Genomic DNA, 18472 nt, shown 5'->3' on the forward strand with positions numbered 1-18472 from the left:
TTTATTTCACTGACTTATTTTAGATTGTGAAAGTATTCTGCAGAGAAGCGATACTGATGTGTAATTTTTGCTGCTCTGCACAAATATTCTCGCCATCCTGGCTAAAAGATTATTCCTCCAGAGCTCATTTTTAATATCAGGCTATGTCAGTTTCCTAAGCATGGGAGGAACAGAAATTGAGGACATGCCCCTAGAGCATGACACATACACACAGACATGTCTATTGAATGAATGATTCAGCAAACAAGTATTGTTTCCCTTGTTAGGAGGAGGATCATTCCTAGGATAAACTGGACAGACTCCTGTAGGACACTGTGAATCACTCTATTTCATTGACTTTGAACATTATAGGAAAATATGCTAGCTAAAAGAAGCAGTGAATTATTTCCAGTCTTAAGTCATACAAGGCCTAACAGTGAGAGCAAGCCTCTCTCTTTTAGAACACCATAAAGCAGTGGTGACCTGATTATGTAATCCACACAGGGAATGTTGATTTATGCCACCTCTTGCTTTTAGTGTTTACAAGGTTAAAAAAAAAAACATTATTATGTGAGGGGAAAAAAAAAGCAGCTCACTATTAAAACAGCAAGACACACTGAAGGAACCAGGGAGTGGGACAGGACAGTTCTTTTTTTAGTTTCATGGTCCCTCACTATGCCACCCACAGGCTGACTTGCGTCTCCTCCCCACCTCTAACACCAGCTTTGGGTGTCTGACCCATGGAGCTTTTCTCTCTCTCTCTCTCTCTCTCTCCTCTCTCTCTCCCTCTCTCTCTCTCTCTCTCTCTCTCTTTCCTCCAGGGTTATCACTGGGGCTCAGTGCCTGCACAGCACTATGAATCCATTGCTCCTGTGGCTTTTTTTTTTTTTTTTTTGATAGGACAGAGAGAAATTGAGAGGGGAGGGGAAGACAGGGAGAGAGAAAGACAGCTGCAGATCTGCTTTACCACTTGTGAAGCGACCCACCACCCCCTGCAGGTGGGGAGCCCGGGCTCCAACCAGGATCCTTACACTTGGAACTATATGCACTTAACTCCTCTGCTACCATGTGGCCCCCACCTGCCCTGTCTCACTATCATACTCACACTGTTCTGCTTCTTCCTTTCAGGCTTCACTTGGAGTCTCTAGTGGTCTAGCTCGTTATGTTTTTCACTGTTTACACTATAGGTGACAACCTGCTGGAGGTAGCATGTAGAAGGGTGGGGGGCTTAAAAATAATGAAACAGATGAAGACTTGCCAGGGAAATAAATGTGCCCCATCCCTGCTGAGTCAAACTACTTCACAAAGCACAGCTGAGATGCTTTCTGTTTTGCCTCGCCTTCCTTTAACTTACCAATGGCTGACAAAATTGCTTACTTCTTAATAAATGCGTGGTCATTATAATCGTAAGAAACTCCAGTGGGACTCTATGCTGAAGCTACTATGCTGGAAGAGTCTCTGCTGTTTTGAACCTAGTTATCATTTTAACAAGACAGGGCTTGAGAGTGGAGGGCTGTAGACACGGCAGGATTTGGAGAATGTTTACATGCTTGTTCACAATAGTTCTTATTTTTCTCTGCTCCCTGCTTTCTTTCCTTTCTCTATTAGTCATTTCCCAAAATGATGTTTTAATGGGCATCTGCTTTTTATTATTAAAAACTGATTTGCATGATTTTTTTTCCAAATAGAATAGTCTCCTGGGTCTGAGGCAGAAAGGTTTAACAAGAAGAGGAAGAAATTGAAGGGGAAAGGTCATGAGCCCCACAGATAGCTCTGTTCAGGTGGGGAGGAGACATTGGTTTTGCAGTGACTAGAAGCAGGAGCAAGGAAAGTCAGACCAGACTATATATAATTAGATAAACTGCTAAGTCCTACACTGAGAATTCTTGCAAGCAGTGTTCATCTGAGACAATGTGGCTAGTTTAATTTGCAAGTACATTTTCTTTTCTTATCAACAATACACATGCCAGTGAAGCCATTTTATATTTCAACTTTTTACTTATTGTCACTTAGTAAAATCGCCAATAACTCCATCAATTCTATCCTGAATGATACAATATCATCTTCTTTCATTACAGAGCAGTATTCCATTGTGCATATATGCATTTAAACTACAGCTTCTTTTCCCAGTGATCTGCTGATGCACAATTCCTGTTGACTTTATAGTTTGGTTACTGTGATCTGTTCAACTATGAATGTATTGGGGGAGAGCTGGGGTGGCTGTCCCTCAAGGTTTTAGATTCATCATACTTAAACTCTACAAAGAAGGAGAAAAGCATGATTTTCAGCTTTATTCAAGAAAAGCAAGAGCAAACATACTGAGGATACATGGGCAGAGACAGAGTGAGAGATACAGAGATAGAGAGAGAGAGAGAGAGACTTGCTTACATTTTGAAGCTCTCGAGCAGGCAGAGCTTTCAAAGCCTGAGCCTCCAGTGGCAACTCACTTTTATAAACTTCTGAGTTCCTTTCTTTCTTTCTTACTTTATTTATGTTTCTCTCTTTAAGATTTTATTTATTTATTAATGAGAAAAATAGGAGGAAATAGAGAAAGAACCAGATATCACTCTAGTACACGTGCTGCTGGGGACTGAACACGGGACCACATGCTTAAGAGTCCAATGCTTTATCTACTGCACCATCTCCTGGACCACCTTACTTCCTTTCTAAGCCACACCCACAACTTCTAGGTGTCTTTCATTTTTCCCTTTACTTATCACATCAGGGAAACAAAGTCTGCTGTCCGTAGGTGTTCTCCGCCTTCTCAATGAGGGGGCAAAACAGAGGTTCCTGGCCATAAAGGTCCAGGTCCCAGTGGAACTTGGTTCAGGGCTGTACCTTCATCTTCCCCTAACAGTGCGGTGACAGTGTTTGCCTTCCTGTGGCATCTCCCTTTTGTCACCATTTAAAAATTCTTGCTGCCATTTAAATTATTTTTTTAGAAACAAGTCATTGTAATACAGTCACTCTGAAAACAGAGGTGATTCCAGCTACTTCACCAAAGAAATCTTGGCCTTTATAAACAGCAGGGTGCACGGGAAGGCTGTACTTGCTGTGTAGTTTTGCTGTGAACCTGAAACTGCCTTAATGCTTTTCATTTACTTATTGGATAGAGCTAGTGAGAAATTGAGAGGGAATGGGGATGGTAAGAGGGTGAGAGAGACAGAGAGACACTTGCAGCCCTGTTTTAACACTTGTGAAACTTTCCCCCTGAAGGTAGGGACCTGGGACTGGGACCCAGTTCCCTGTCATTGTAATATGTGCGTTCAACCAAGTGCATCACCACCCGGCTCCAGCAACTGCTTTAAAAATGAAATCTATATATCTTAATGCTTTTCAGCCACCAAGTTACAGGTGCTACCATGACGTCAACCTGACTTCCCTGGGCAGACAACCTCACCAATGTGCCCTGGAATCCCACCTCCCCAGAGCCCTGCCCCACAAGGGAAAGAGAGAGACAGACTGGGAGTATGAATCAACATGCCAAACACCCACGTCCAACAGAGAAGCAATTACAGAAGCCATACCTTCCACCTTCTGCACCCTATAAAGATCTTTGCCTCTCACTCCCAGAGCAACGAAAAATAGGGAAGTTTCCAATGAAGGGGATGGTATATGGAACTCTGGTGGTGGGAATTATATGTAACTTTACCACCTTTACACCACAATCTTGTCAATCATTATTAAATCACTAATAAAAATTATTTAAAAATGAAGTCTATTTAAAAAGAGAAATGGGATCATGTTATTTATACTTTGTGAAATGTTCCCCTCCCCCAATCCCCCACACACTTGGCTTATTTTGAAGATTTAGCCATATTGTAGTTTCTAAGTTTAGTTTATTCATATTAATTACTATATAATGTTTGATTGAAACCTGTATTCTTTGTCAAACACCTCTGTATTTCTCCCTCCTCTCTCATCCTGGCAAGACTATTCTATTCTCTGCTTCTAGGTGAAATACTTATTCTGCTAATGAATGTGTTTGGCTGTGGTATCAGTACACTGCCAACATGCTCCTATGGGTTTCTCTAAGCAAGTCTACAGAACCTTTCTAAAGTACTATAGAATGATAATTAGGGTCAGTAGGCTGAGTACCTGCTCATCTGTAAAGATAATGCAAATTGGAGGGCCAGGTGGTCAAAGACCTCATTAAGCACTCACATTATAGTGCACAAGAACCCAAGTTCAAGCCCCTGGGCCAGGGGAAGCTTCACGAGCAGTGAAGCAGGGCTGTAAGTGTCTTTCTGTCTCTCTTCCTCTCTATCTTCCCTCCTCTCAAATTCTGTCTCTATCCAATAATAATTAATATAAAAAAACTTCAAAAACATGCAAATTTGACCTTCAAATTCTAGTCTGTGGTGTTATTAGGGATTGACTTTGGGACCTTAGTGCCTCAGGCATGGAAGTCATTTGCATAACCGTTATGCTATCTACCCCCACCTGACCTTCAAATTCTATACTATCTACTTAAAAGAATTACTACTGGGGTTGGGTGGTGGCTCACCAGTTGAATGCACACATTAACATACACAAGGCCCAGTGCCCACCTACAGGGGGGAGAAGCTTTACTAGAGGTGAAGCAGTGATGCAGATGTCTCTCTTTCTCTTTCCCTCTCTATCACCTCTTCCCTCTCAATTTCTCTCTCACCTATCAAAATAAAAATAAATAAAATGGCTGCTAGCAGTAGTGATAACCCTGGTGACAATACAGTTTAGCTAATACTTCCTATTGTGCTAATCTGGTGAGGATACTTTGCATATTCCTGATAAATTTGAATATGGTTTTGCATGTCTGTAGGTGATTTGTGTTGTTGTTTTGGTGAAATCCCTGTTTATGTTTTTCTTTCACTTTTGTTTTCTTGATATTTTTATATTTCTCTATAACATTTCTATAATAACTGTTCACTTAGGTGAGGGGTGACACCTTTGTGATTTTAATTTGAATTTTACTAGTTAGTGATGCTGAATACCTTTTCATAGATTTGTTACCATTTGTATCCCTTTCTTAGGGAAATGATTCCTCTGTTCTGCTGCCTATTTTAAAATTGGAGTCTTTGTTTTGCTTTGACTCTTTTGCTGTTGAATTATAGGGGCTCCTTAGACGTTTTGAACAGTAAGCGCTTGTCAGTTATTTGGCCTGCAAAGATTTTCTTCCATTTTATAGGTGACCTATTCATTTCACTGTTTTATTTGCTACACAGAAGACTGTCTCATTCAGTCCTAATTTTGCTTTGCACTCACAATTTTGGTTTCATACTTAAGACATAATTGTCCAGTATAATGTCTAGAAGTCTTTTATTTAAACTTTTATATTTTCTTCTAAGAATTTTATTTTATTTGGGTCTTGTGTTGGTCTCTGTCTGAGAAATTACCATTTTTACAATTCTAAGTCTCTTACAAACAAACAGATATGATATACCTTTATTTAAATCTTTTTTAATGTGTTTAATAAATACAATTTTTAGATATGATCCTGTATGTGCTTTAAAGAACATTCAGAATTATTCTAAGTAGCACTTATTTGCAAATTACATGCATAGATCTTATTTATAGAAATGCAATTGATTATTAAAATTGATCTTATTGCTAGTATTTTACTCTAATAGTTAATTTATAATTCTTTAAATGCCAGAGGGTTGAATTAATCACACTCCTCAACTTGTGACATGTCACTTTTTAATTTTAGTTTCATACCCACTTTTGCCTTCAATTCCCATGAACTGACAATTACTTAACATATCCACAACATTCTATACCTGTGCCCATGTTTTTAAAACTTATTTGAGTTTAATTTCCTATTTTTTAGTCCTAGTGCCTTTTATTTACTTTTCTTATTCTATATTTCTAGCTAAGATCTCTATAATATTAACTATAAGAGATAATGGAAGGTCTCCTATAGTCCTCTCTGAGTTTTTAACAGTGACTATGATGTGTTGCAGACAGAGAGCTAACTTACCAGGTGGGCACTCGGCAGGCTCGATGGTAGTGAAGGAAGCCTTGGTTATGCTGTGCTGTTCCTCTTTCTTTGTCTCTCCCTCCTTCTCTGCCTCTTTATCTGAATGAAAACGTGGTAAAATGGAGCACATGTCAGGCCTGTCATGGTTTTATTTTTTACTAGATACATTTATCACAGGGGAAAGGATCCTCTCCTTGGATGCTAAAAGCTTTCTCAAGAGTAAAATATTGAGGGGTCGGGCGGTAGCACGGCGGGTTAAGTGCACATGGTGCACAGCTCAAGGACCGGCTCAAGGATCCCAGTTTGAGTCCCAGGCTCCCAACCTTCAGGGGGTCTCTTCACAAGTGGTGAAGCAGATCTGTCTTTCTCTCCCTCTCTCTGTCTCTCCATCTCTCTCATTTTCTCTGTCCTCGCCAACAACAAGGACATCAATAACAACAACAATCAGAACCACAACAATGATAAAACAACAAGGGCAACAAAAAGGGGAAAAAATAGCCTCCAGGAGCAGTAGATTCATGGTGCAGACCCCGAGCCCCAGCAATAACCCTGGAGGCAAAAAAAGAGAATAAAATTGGAATGTCTTCAAATGTGTGTCTACAGAGAGGATTGTATGATTTATTTCCTTGAATCTGCCACTGACGTGAATGACACCAGTTGATTTTCTAATGTATATTTTCCATCTCAGTTCTGCCTTGACTGTGCTTCATTGGCTATTGATGGCGTTTGATTTCTTCATGTTTTCTTTTGCATTTTATACCTATTTTTGTGAATTTAATGAGCTACTATTTCTTCTTTTTTCTTTTTTGTCTCTAGGGTTATCTCTGGAGCTTGGTGCCCGCACTACAAATTCACTACTCCTGAAGGCCATATTTTTTCCATTGTTGTTTTTGCTGTTATTTTTGTTATTATTATTGCCGTTCTTGTTGCCGGATAGGACAGAGAGAAATTGATAGAGGAGGGGAAGACAGAGAGGGGGGAGAGATAGACACCTACAGACCTGCTTCACTGCTTGTGAAGTGAACCCCCTGCAGGTGGGAAGCCAGGGGCTGGAACAGGGATCCTTGCACTTCACACTATGTGCGCTTAACCTGATGAACTACCACCTGGCCCCCTATTGCTTCTCCTTCTTATCTTCCTTTTGGTATCACTCTTATATAAACCTCACAGAATCAAGAGTTTCTAGCAAATTAGGGCTAACTGCGAATTGACAGTCTCTAATCCTCCCACGCTCATATCCCAGCAAAGACTGTGGTGCCTGGTGGGGGTGGTTTGCACATGCTGACTGCAAAAAATAAGAGATTATGCCTTGCTAACAACTGTCCTGTAAACCATTATTCGCCTAATAAAACAGAAAAACAAAATAAATACGAAAAACCTCCTGGCCTTTTTTTTTCCCCCCTGTGTGGGATGATGTTAAATTGTTGACTAATTTTCCTAAAGTCTGTGTCTCTTCCTATGTTTTATTTTTCACCAAGTCTGTTTTGGTAAATTATACTTTTCTTGGAATTGTTAATTTAATCTAACTTCTCAGATTTAATGATGACATTTCACACGTTTTCTGGTGAAGACTCAAACTAAAGAGTTGGACAGATGGCATTGATACTGAATAGTTTAAACATATGTTTCTCTAACACCACAATTAAGACTAAAACATCTTACTAATGCTAAATTAAATACAACATATACAAATATTATAACATATATTTTTCTTTGCATTTGGTGACTCACAAATGTAGCTCTCTTTTTAAAAATATTTTTAAAATATTTTTATCGTCTTCATTTATTGGATAAAAACAATCAGAAATTGAGAGGGAGTGAGGAGATACAGAGGAACAGGGAGAGAGACAGAGAAATCTGCAGCACTGCTTTACCTCTAGCAGTGATTCCCCCCTGCACGTGGGGTCCAGGAGCTTGAAGCTGGGTTCTTGTGCATTGTAACGAGTGTGCTCAACCAGGTGTGCCACCACCCAGGCCCCAAACGTATTTCTCAAGAAAAGAAATTTTGATGGTTCGGGGTGGTGTAAGATAGCATAATGGTTATGCAAACAGACTCTTACATACTCTCACGCCTGAGGCTCCAAAGGCACAGGTTCAATCCCCTACACTACCATAAACCAGAGCTGATCTGTGCTCTGGTAAAAGAAAAAAAAAGTAATAGCTTGGAATATATATATATTTCCTCTTTTTTCTATATATCTTTATATATATATCTATATCTTTCCTCTTCAGTTTTGATACTCTATTAAGCTTGGTGAAATGATATATCACAATGGCTTTTTTTTTCTTTTAAAATTCCTTCTTCACTTCCTAGCATAGGGCAGATAATCACATTACACCAAGAAACATATTTAATCATAAGAGTGCCTTATATTTTGTTGCAGATTTTTTTCATTTGGCTTAAAATTTACAAAAGCTTGGGAGTCAAGCGGTAGCACAGTGGGTTAAGTGCAGGTGGTGAAAAGTGCAAGGACCAGCAGAAGGATCCTGGTTCAAGCCCCCGGCTCCTCACCACCTGCAGGGGAGTTGCTTCACAGGCGGTGAAGCAGGTAAGCAGGTATTTTTCCTTCTCTCCCCCTCTCTGTCTTACCCTCCTCTCTCCATTTCTCTCTGTCCTATTCAACAACAATGACATCAGTAACAACATCAATAATAACTACAACAATAAAATACAAGGGCAACAAAAGGGAATAGATAAATAAACATTAAAAATTTACAAAATCTTATTGTGAATGCTGAAGTCATTCTGGAAATTGTTCTGAAGTATGCCCTAAGGATACTTTGCTTGAAAAGTTATAAGTTCACTCTAGTTAAGACCAAACTCATGACACCCCTCTTTTTGTTCTGTTTTTGAACCACTTTTATTGGGGTGTGTGTGGGGGGGTGTAAATGATCTAAATTCAGTTATTGAAATGTTGGTACAACTTTTCACATCACTATGGTAAAAACATTCTTCCTCAAGCTAGGTCCTTTCCCACTATCATGTGCCAGGACCCCAGTGCCCTGCCTGACCTTTGTAGTCTGATTCTTTTTACTCTAGAATCACATATACCAGAGACTTGGGATGCGCGGCTCTGTCATTCAGCCAAGCAGGAGGGAATGAAACACCTGCATGCCTTGCCCAGATTTTATGTTTGTGAACTCGAGAAAATAACTATGGTTCTATATTTTCTCTTTTGTAAGAGAGAAAGGGTATTTTGCAGACATCTAGTACAGGAAGCTGGGAAATCTTACCTATGTATCAGCAATTTTACTGTATACAAACCACTAATTCCCCTCAATAAGAGGGTAAACAGCTTGCCTACATATCTGTGCTTTAAGGCTTTACCCTACTTTCATGAAGTACAGTGTCTCTGATTCTGCATTTCCTTCCTTCCTTCCTTCCTTCCTTCCTTCCTTCCTTCCTTCCTTTCTTTTTTTCCCTCCAGGGTTATTGCTGGGCTTGGTGCCTGCAACATGAATCCACCACTCCTGGAGGCCATTTTTCCCCTTTTGTTGCCCTTGTTGTTGTAGCCTCATTGTGGTTATTATTATTGTCATTGTTAATGTTGTTCGTTGTTGGATAGGACAGAGAGAAATGGAGAGAGGAGGGTAAGACAGAGAGGGGGAGAGAAAGATAGACACCTGCAGACCTGCTTCACCACCTGTGAAGCGACTCCCCTGCAGGTGGGGAGCTGGGGTCTCGAATCGGGGGTCTCGAACCAGGATCCTTACACCGGCCCTTGAGCTTTGCGCCACATGTGCTTAACCCAATGCGCCACCACATGACCCCCTCTTTTTTTTATTTATAAAAAGGAAGCAGTGACAAAACCACAGGTTAAGAATCCATGCCTGGATTCCTCTCTTAAACTCTGTGCCCACAGTGATACTGTTGTAAAAACACACCCATTCACTCACTCTCCATTTATAAATATCTGTAATCATTTATTTATTTTGGATAGAGACAGAAATTAGAGAGGAAGGGGAGATAGGGAGATAAAAAGAGAGACACTGCAGCATTGCATCACCACTTGTGAAGCTCCCCCCATCCACCCATAAGAGGAGAGCAGGGGCTTGAACCCAGGTCCTTGAGGAAAACTAAAAACTCTGAGGAAAACAATGAGTTTACACAGAGACAAACACATACAGAGAGGGCCAAATATGAACTGGTGGCTTTGTCCTGCATAATCTGAACACATAATCTGTGAATAGTTAGTATCTGAAAAGAGATTCAAACTCTACTCCACGTGTAATAGTTCCAGGTCTTGATCTGGCTCTGGTTACTCTGGCCACAGCAGGCATTATGGTAAGAAAAACTTACAAGAGGGGCTGAGAGTGAGTTCACTAGGTGGGGCGTGTACGTTACCATGTGCAGGAACCTGGATTTGAACACAAGGGAGCACTGTGCAAAAGGGAAGCTTCACAAGTGGTGAAGGGGTGCTGTGATTTCTCTCTATCTCTCTTTGTCTATCTCTGTCTCTCATCCTTTATCTAAAAATAGGGAATCTACTGGGTAACAGCAGAATGTTGCATGTTGAAAGCCCCAGCAAGACCCACATGGCAGTTGCTTAATTAATTTACTTATTGATCAATTTGGAAAGTCACAGGTACAGCTGAAGAGAACAGGGATTTACTATCAAAAAGATCACCACTTAACTGGGAAAACTGTCTAGACAATGTAGGCTATAGTTCAAGGTTCAAAAAGGTTTTATGTCAAATAGTTATGGTGACTTAAGTCTATACATGCCACCTCAACATGCTTCACCTCAGACTGTGTCCAGAGACTTCACGTGTGGAATGACGACCCTTCAGCTTCATTACTTGGGTGAGACCTTTCCTTTTATAGTACACTCTAATTTCATCTCAGGTGGTTCACTTTCTAACAAAGTCCCATAACCTAGATATACATCAGTTTCTGTGAGAGAGAGCTTATGTTCACACGTATCTATAAACTACTGCAAAATATATACCTGAAAGCAGAAGTTCACTAGAGTTTGCAGTGAGTACCCCCCTAATACTTCCTCTCCACTATTCCAAGCTTTGGGTCCATGATTGCTCAACAATTTGTTTGGCTTCGTATGTTAACTCTCTTTTCAATCACCAGGTTCCAGATGCCACCAGGATGCCGGCCAGGCTACCCTGGATTGAAGACCCCACCAATGTGTCCTGGAGCTCAGCTTCCCCAGAGACACACCCTACTAGGGAAAGAGAGAGGCAGACTGGGAGTATGGACCGACCAGTCAACACCCATGTTCAGAGGGGAAGCAATTACAGAAGCCAGACCTTCTACCTTCTGCAACCCTCAATGACCCTGGGTCCATGCTCCCAGAGGGATAGAGAATGGGAAAGCTACTGGGGAGGGGGTGGGATATGGAGATTGGGTGGTGGGAATTGTGTGGAGTTGTACCCCTCCTACCTTATGTTTTTGTTCATTAATCCTTTCTTAAATAAAAAAAAAATTTTTTAAGTCTATACATAATTTGTTTTTCCAAAAAAGAAAAGAAAAGAAAAGGAAAGAAAAGAAAAGAAAAGAAAAGAAAAGAAAAGAAAAGAAAGGAAAAGAAAGGAGAAGAAAGGAGCCTCGTTGTGCAGGTGAAGGATGAGGACACATACCTGGAGTCCCAAGCACAGCACTGTGTTCTTTCCCATCTGCGTGGAGATGAGGATGAGGCCAGGCTGCTTACCGGTTGGTTTAACAAGAAGACATCGCCTTCACCTATGCCTGTGAATAAATATTCACAGATTTAATAACTATTCCCTGGGGTCAGAACGCAATAAATTCAAGGTTGGAACGTGCCAAAATAAGTGTTTCAAAGACTGATTTTTTAAAAAGCAATGAAGATGAAATGTTCCATAAAGAACAGTTCAACTATAAATAAATAAGACAAAAACAAAAAAGAACAGAGACATTACCTACATGTCTATGGGAATGACTAATTCTGTTTTGTCCAAAGTCTCTGAAGGGTAGCATCTCACACAGATTCAAAGAAAAGGCAGTATCCCACATACATGCACAAAAGTAAGATGGTCTGCTCTGGGAATGGTTCAGTGTTTCCAGTGAAAAACCACATGTAAGGGGCCAGGTGGTGGCACATGTGGTGGAGTGTGGTGTGTACATGTTACCATGCTCAAGGACCTGGGTTCAAGGCCCTGGTCCCCATCAGCATGGGGGAAGCTTCATGAAAGGTGAAGCAGTGCTGCAGGGGTCTCTCTGTCCTCTTATCTAGTTCCCCTTACCCACTCAATTTCTCTTATGTTCTATCCTGTAAATAAACATTAAAAAATTTAAAAGGAACTTTCATGCTGAGATTGCATGTGAGGAATTCAAGCATACTCTGCCCTGCATTCTAAATCTAGAAAGGAAAAATAGCTCTGTTTTGAAATTTTTTTGTTTATTTATTCTATTTAATAGGGTGGAAAGAAATTGAGAGGGAACTAGAGAGGGAGAGAGACAGAGACACCTTCAGACCTGCTTCATCACTAGTGAAGCTTCCTTCCTGCCGGTGGGGGGCTTGAACCCAGGTCCTCATATGTTGTAACGTGTGTGCTCAACTGGGTGTACTGCCACCCAGCCCCCATTTTAATTGATGTTCTATTGAAGAGTATCAGTGATTTCAAGTATGAACATAGCTAAGGAAGAAACTCTATGCTTAGGGATAACACACTCAAGGTGGCTGAAATCCAGTAGTGGAAGCACTTTCTCTTGGGACAGTGGGGATCATTTCTATTTGACATCTTTACCTGTTTGGGTATATTTGTTTCTTTGTATCCCATTTGTGAATTTTTTTTAAAGTGGAACATCCCATCAGAACATGGGATGAACGCAGGTGTGCCGCTGAGACTGAGTGTGCTTCCGCACTGCTGTGCTCTCACCTGACAGCAGTGTCCTGACATCACAGGCAGAGAGGAATATCTTCCTACTGGAACTTGTGAGTTAACCCCAAGTGCAGGCAACCAGGGGAGTTCAAGATCTTGAACTGAAAAGCAGCAATGAATCGGACCGAGATATGGTTTTATCCCTATTACTACCATATGTTGACATCCATAAACACTTCAGTGATAAATGCTCATTTTTTCCCCCCTGCTGGGTTTAAGTGCCTTTGTGACTTCCCTACCCCTGACAGACTCTTCTTACTTTTCATTTCAGCAGGAAACAGAAAGGGTGAGGGGTAAGAGTGGCACCACAGTACCATGAATCTTTCCCTGGTGTAGGCACTCCTATGTGGGTGGGGACAGGAGCAAAGTGTGCACTCTAGTGGTTAAACTATCCGCCAGCTTCAGTACTGCTCTTTACCTGGGGCGAAATCTCACCAGGCCTCCATGTCTTCCCACCCCTTCATTTTGACCTCCAGTGGTCCCCTTCTGATCGTTGATGGAACAGCGTAAGAAGTTATTGGAGGGAGTCGGGCTGTAGCGCAGCGGGTTAAGCGCAGGTGGCGCAAAGCACAAGGACCGGCATAAGGATCCTGGTTCGAACCCCGGCTCCCCACCTGCAGGGGAGTCGCTTCACAGGCGGTGAAGCAGGTCTGCAGGTGTCTATCTTTCTCTCCTCCTCTCTGTCTTCCCCTCCTCTCTCCATTTCTCTCTGTCCTATCCAACAACGACAACAACAATAATAACTACAACAATAAAAAAAAAAAAAAGAAGTTATTGGAATGAAAAGGAGAAGATGACAAGAAGCATAGTTTTCTATTCAATCAAGTTTTGGCAATTATTCAGTTGCAGAAAATGTCTCAGGAGTCAGGAAACCAGAGAGACTTGCTACTTAATGAGACCTTGAGGAAGCCTAAGCCATTTTACCCTCTGAACCTTACTGGTATGGTACCCTCTGAACCTTACTGGTGGATCTTACCACCTTACAGGTGGTAAGATCCACCTGCTTTACTAATGGCACAGGGAGAAGGAGAGCACTGCTCTGGCACATGCATGTTACTGGAGAGAGCACCGCTCTGGCACATGCATGTTACTGGGGAGAGCACCGCTCTGGCACATGCATGTTACTGGGGAGAGCACCGCTCTGGCACATGCATGTTACTGGCCCGTGCAAGTCCTATGCTTTGCTGCTGCACCACCTCCATGACACAGACTTATATTTTCTTTTCTTTTTTTAAAAGATTTTATTTATTTATTCACGAGAAAGATAGGAGGAGAGAGAAAGAACCAGACATCACTCTGGTACATGTGCTGCCGGGGATCGAACTCAGGATCTCATGCTTCAGAGTCCAAAGCCTTATCACTGCTCCATCTCCCAGACCAGATATTTTATTTTCTAAGGAAAAGAGAAAATTAGGAAGGTTGAACTTATTTCTTTTTAAAAAAATTTATTATCTTTATTTATTTTATAGAGACAGCCAGAATTTGAGAAAAGGGAGGACATAGAGAGGGAGAAAGACAGAGAGACACCTGTAGTCCTGCTTTACCACTTGTGAAGCTTTCCTCCTGCAGGTGGGGACCACCAGGGGCTTGCACCCGGGTCCACTGAAACATGTGCGCTCAACCAGGTGTGCCATCTCCTGGCCCAGCTAATTTCTAATATTGTCTCCAGTCTGGTAAAGGATTCTAGAAGACAAGCCACCAGACTTAATAGGAGAGATCTAGGTTGTTTTTCTGCTCTGTTCCTAACTAGTGGGATCTTGGGAAATAACTGTACCATTCTTAAATTTGAAAGTTAAAATCCAAGCTGGTTCATATCCCTTAGCAGAGCTTACTGCCCTTTTCTCTTATGCTACATATTTTGTTCTCCACACTCCCCTAACATCTGATTATTAAAACAGCTCTGCAACTATACTCCTTTCTGTTAGCTGTAGCCACCTGTGTTCTTCAGAATAAGAAAAAAAATGATGTTTTTTTCTATAGAGAGGATTTTGGAGTATTTTTGGACCCCAGGACATATGCTTATTGACATACACATGTCAAGACAGTCAAGTAGGGAGATTGGCAGGAGTGTTCTACAAGTTAACAAACAAACAAAAACACAGCCCTTTCCACATGTCATCACTGTGTGGTTCCCCCAAATTCAAGCCCCTTGTACCTACAGTCCATGATGAGTATCAGGCTGTTACCAGGAAAGACAGAAATGCAAGCCTGAGGATCTTTGCATACACCTTACAGTCATTTTTTAGTTAGATTATCTTTCTTTTCTTTTTCCTTTCTTTTTTCTTTTTTTTTTTTTTTTACCAGAGCACTGCTCAGTTCTGGCTTATAGTGGTGCTGGGGATTAAACCTTGGACCTCAGAGCCTCAGGCTTGAAAGGCATTTGCATAACCTTTATGCTGTCTCCCCAGCCCTATTTTTATTTTTTAGAATACTTGTCATATATGTTTATAGGACTTTCTCATTAATTCCACAATTTTATGATCAGGACCAGAACGTTTTGCTGTATTGACAAAGCAACTATCTCTCAGGCCTTTTGACACATCCATGTAACCTGATGAACAAATAAATACCCAGGTTACCTAAATCCAACAGGACAGAAGTGGAGACAATCTATCTTAAGCCAAAGGGGACACAATATAGCACAGCTAATATGAGCACAGACTTTTTTAGAATATGATTTTAAAATTTTATTTGCTGGACAGAGGCAGAAACTGAAAGGGCAGGAAGAGATATGGGGAGAGGAAGAGACACAACCGCAGCCCTGCTTTACTACCTGTGAAGCTTCCTCCCTGAAGGTGGGACCAGGGGCTTGAACCTAAGTCCTTACACATGTCAATATGTGGGTTGAACTAGGTGCACCACCACCCAGGCCTTGAGCATAGATTTAGTTTTAATTGCCACCAGTGTTATTGTCGGGGCTCAGTACTGGTACTGTGAATCTACCACTCCCAACAGCCATATTTTCCTTTCTATTTTATTTGATAGGACAGAGAAAAATTGAGAGGAGGAGGGGATAAAGATGGAAATAAAAAGATACCTGCAGACCACCTTCACAGATCTTGAAGTATCCCCCACTGAAGGTGGGGAGTGGGGGCTTGAACCCTGGCCTTGTGCATGGTAATGCATACACTTAACTGAGTATGACATCACCTAGCCTCCCCTTGTATGCACAATACTCTGGCAAAAATCTTTCTCTCCCTCTCTCCCTCCCTCTCCCATAGATGATTCATTAAAGTCCAGGGGTGCCTTTGGGCATGCTTCTTCCTGGACTTCTTCAGTTATCCCCACATTCTCCCCTAGTGGTTGATGGGAATGATCTTGGGACCATATTTGGTACCATACAGCATCTTTTTGGCAGCTATTGTTTCTAATCTCTTTCTTCTGGCATTGAAAATGACTAGATCTGTAAGCAAGGATTTGATTCTCAGAAGCTACCATCTTCTGTTGCAGGGAGAGAAAGCAGTACCACCATCCTAAGGCTTCTAGGATTTAGTATCTAACTTGAGAGCTTTAGTTGATCATGGAGAGCAGAGACATGCCTTTCCCTCCAGCTGGCATTTGTTTCTTGCTCACTGATTAAGAAAACTGTATCAAAAAGGTGGGGTTTGGGGCCAGGTGGTGGCACACCTGGTTGAGCACACACATTTCAATGTGCAAGGATCGGGTTCAAGCCCCCGGTCCCCACCTGCAGGGGGAAAGCTTCACAAGTGGTGAAGCAGGGCTGCAGGTGTCTCTCTATCTCTCACCCTCTCTATGTTTCATCCCCTCTCAATTTCTGACTGTCTCTATCCAATAAGTAAATAAAGATAATAATAAAAAATTTTGTTAAGTGGGATTCAATGTAGAATAATAATTTTCTCATATTTGGGGGCTACTCTCTGTCCTGATGCAGCTTTCTGGTCCTAGTCCCAACCTATACACAATCCTCCCAGACAGTACTTTCAGCCCACTTGCATGTTAGCTGTCAGGCTCAGGCAAAGTTAGTAAAATCTGTACCTAAAATAGATTTCCTAGCTTCTTCCAACATGAAGACCCCAAATTTCATCTGTTATACTGTTACCTGAAGGTTCAAGTTTATTAAGTAATTTGTTCTGCTTTATATCTTAATGCTTTTCAGTCATCAAGTTGCAGATGCTACCAACCTGACTTCCCTGGGCAGAGGACCTCAATGATGTGTCCTGGAATCTCATCTCCTTAGAGCCTTACCCCACTAGGGAAAGATAGAGACAGGCTGGGAGTATGGATCCACCTGCCAATGCTCAAGTCCAGCAGAGAAGCAATTACAGAAGCCAGACCTCCTACCTTCTGCATCCCATAATGATCCTGGGTCCATACTCCTAGAGGGATAAAGAATAGGAAACCTTCTAATGGAAGGAATGGGATACGGAACTCTGGTGATGGGAATTGTATCTTTCTTATCTCACAATCTTGTCGATCATGATTGAAATACTAATTAATAAAAGAGGTGGAATAAGGAGTATTGGTTATGTGATGAGAACAGAGAGAAGAGCAAGTTGATCTATTTCTTTAGAGGTCAGAGGTGTAAATACAAGGACATTTCAGAGACTGACATTCACACAGAGGGAAGCAGAAAAAGGCATAGAAAGAGAGAACTTAAGGACACTGTTGTGAACACCTGCTTCTTTAATGCCCCAATGGACACTCGTGACTTTGTCATCTAAGTGAACATTTTCTTGACTTGAAATACGTCTGAATAAAGCAAGAAGGACTTGGCAGCTGAATCTGGAACATCATCATCATCTCCTCCTCCTTAATGGTTTCTCCATATTTTTGTGGTTTTATTTTTTAAATTTTATTAGTGAGTTTAGACTGATTTACAAAATTATAATATATCAGGGGTATAATTCCATTCCTTTCCTACCACCAGAGTTCTGTATCCCCCATCCCCTCCACTGGAAGCTATAGCGCTCTCCCAAGGTTGCTGATAAAGGTTGACTATCATTTCTATAACTGTCTCTCTACATATTTGCACTTTGTTATGGTCATGCCCTCTCTTCCTTTCCAAGTCATACTACTACATACACACTACTACTTCTGAATGTCCTTCCTTTTTTCCTCTTTTCTTTCTTGTCCTGATGGAGTTGGAGTTCAGAGTCTTCTGGTTATCTTCCCCCTATCATTTCTCCCCCTCTGGGAGCATATCAGAACTTTCAGAGCTATTTCTAAAGTCATTGGAACTTCACTTCTATGAACACACAGGTCTTTTCTTTAGAGATTATGTTAGAAATAAAGTAGCACTTTTTACAAAAGGAGGGGTACAGGGCATGAGGGAGGCTGCCTGAGAAACTGATGGACTTTTTTCCCCCGATGAGCACTATGAATAGACATTGGAGTGTGTGTGTGTGTGTGTGTGTGTGTGTGTGTGTGTGTGTGTGTGTGTGTGTCCAGTTCTGATTACACAGAAGGCAAATTGCTGCTGACCACCTCCCAGGCTCCTAGCTCCTATCTTTCTTCTTTTGTTTCCTCCCTAGCTTTTCAAACAGGATATGAAACACTCCACTCCACTGTGGTGACACAGTATTCTTCCAACAATGCATCTAATACTGTTCTTTCACTTGAGCTGGATCAGAGAAAAAGGCAAACCAGACTATTTACTGAGTCCCACTGGGTTGGAAAGGAAGCATCTTGCACCCCTCTGGGCTCTTTGGATGCTGGACA

Source organism: Erinaceus europaeus, chromosome 2 (assembly GCF_950295315.1).
Source record: "Erinaceus europaeus chromosome 2, mEriEur2.1, whole genome shotgun sequence".
NCBI classification, from domain to species: Eukaryota; Metazoa; Chordata; class Mammalia; order Eulipotyphla; family Erinaceidae; genus Erinaceus; species Erinaceus europaeus.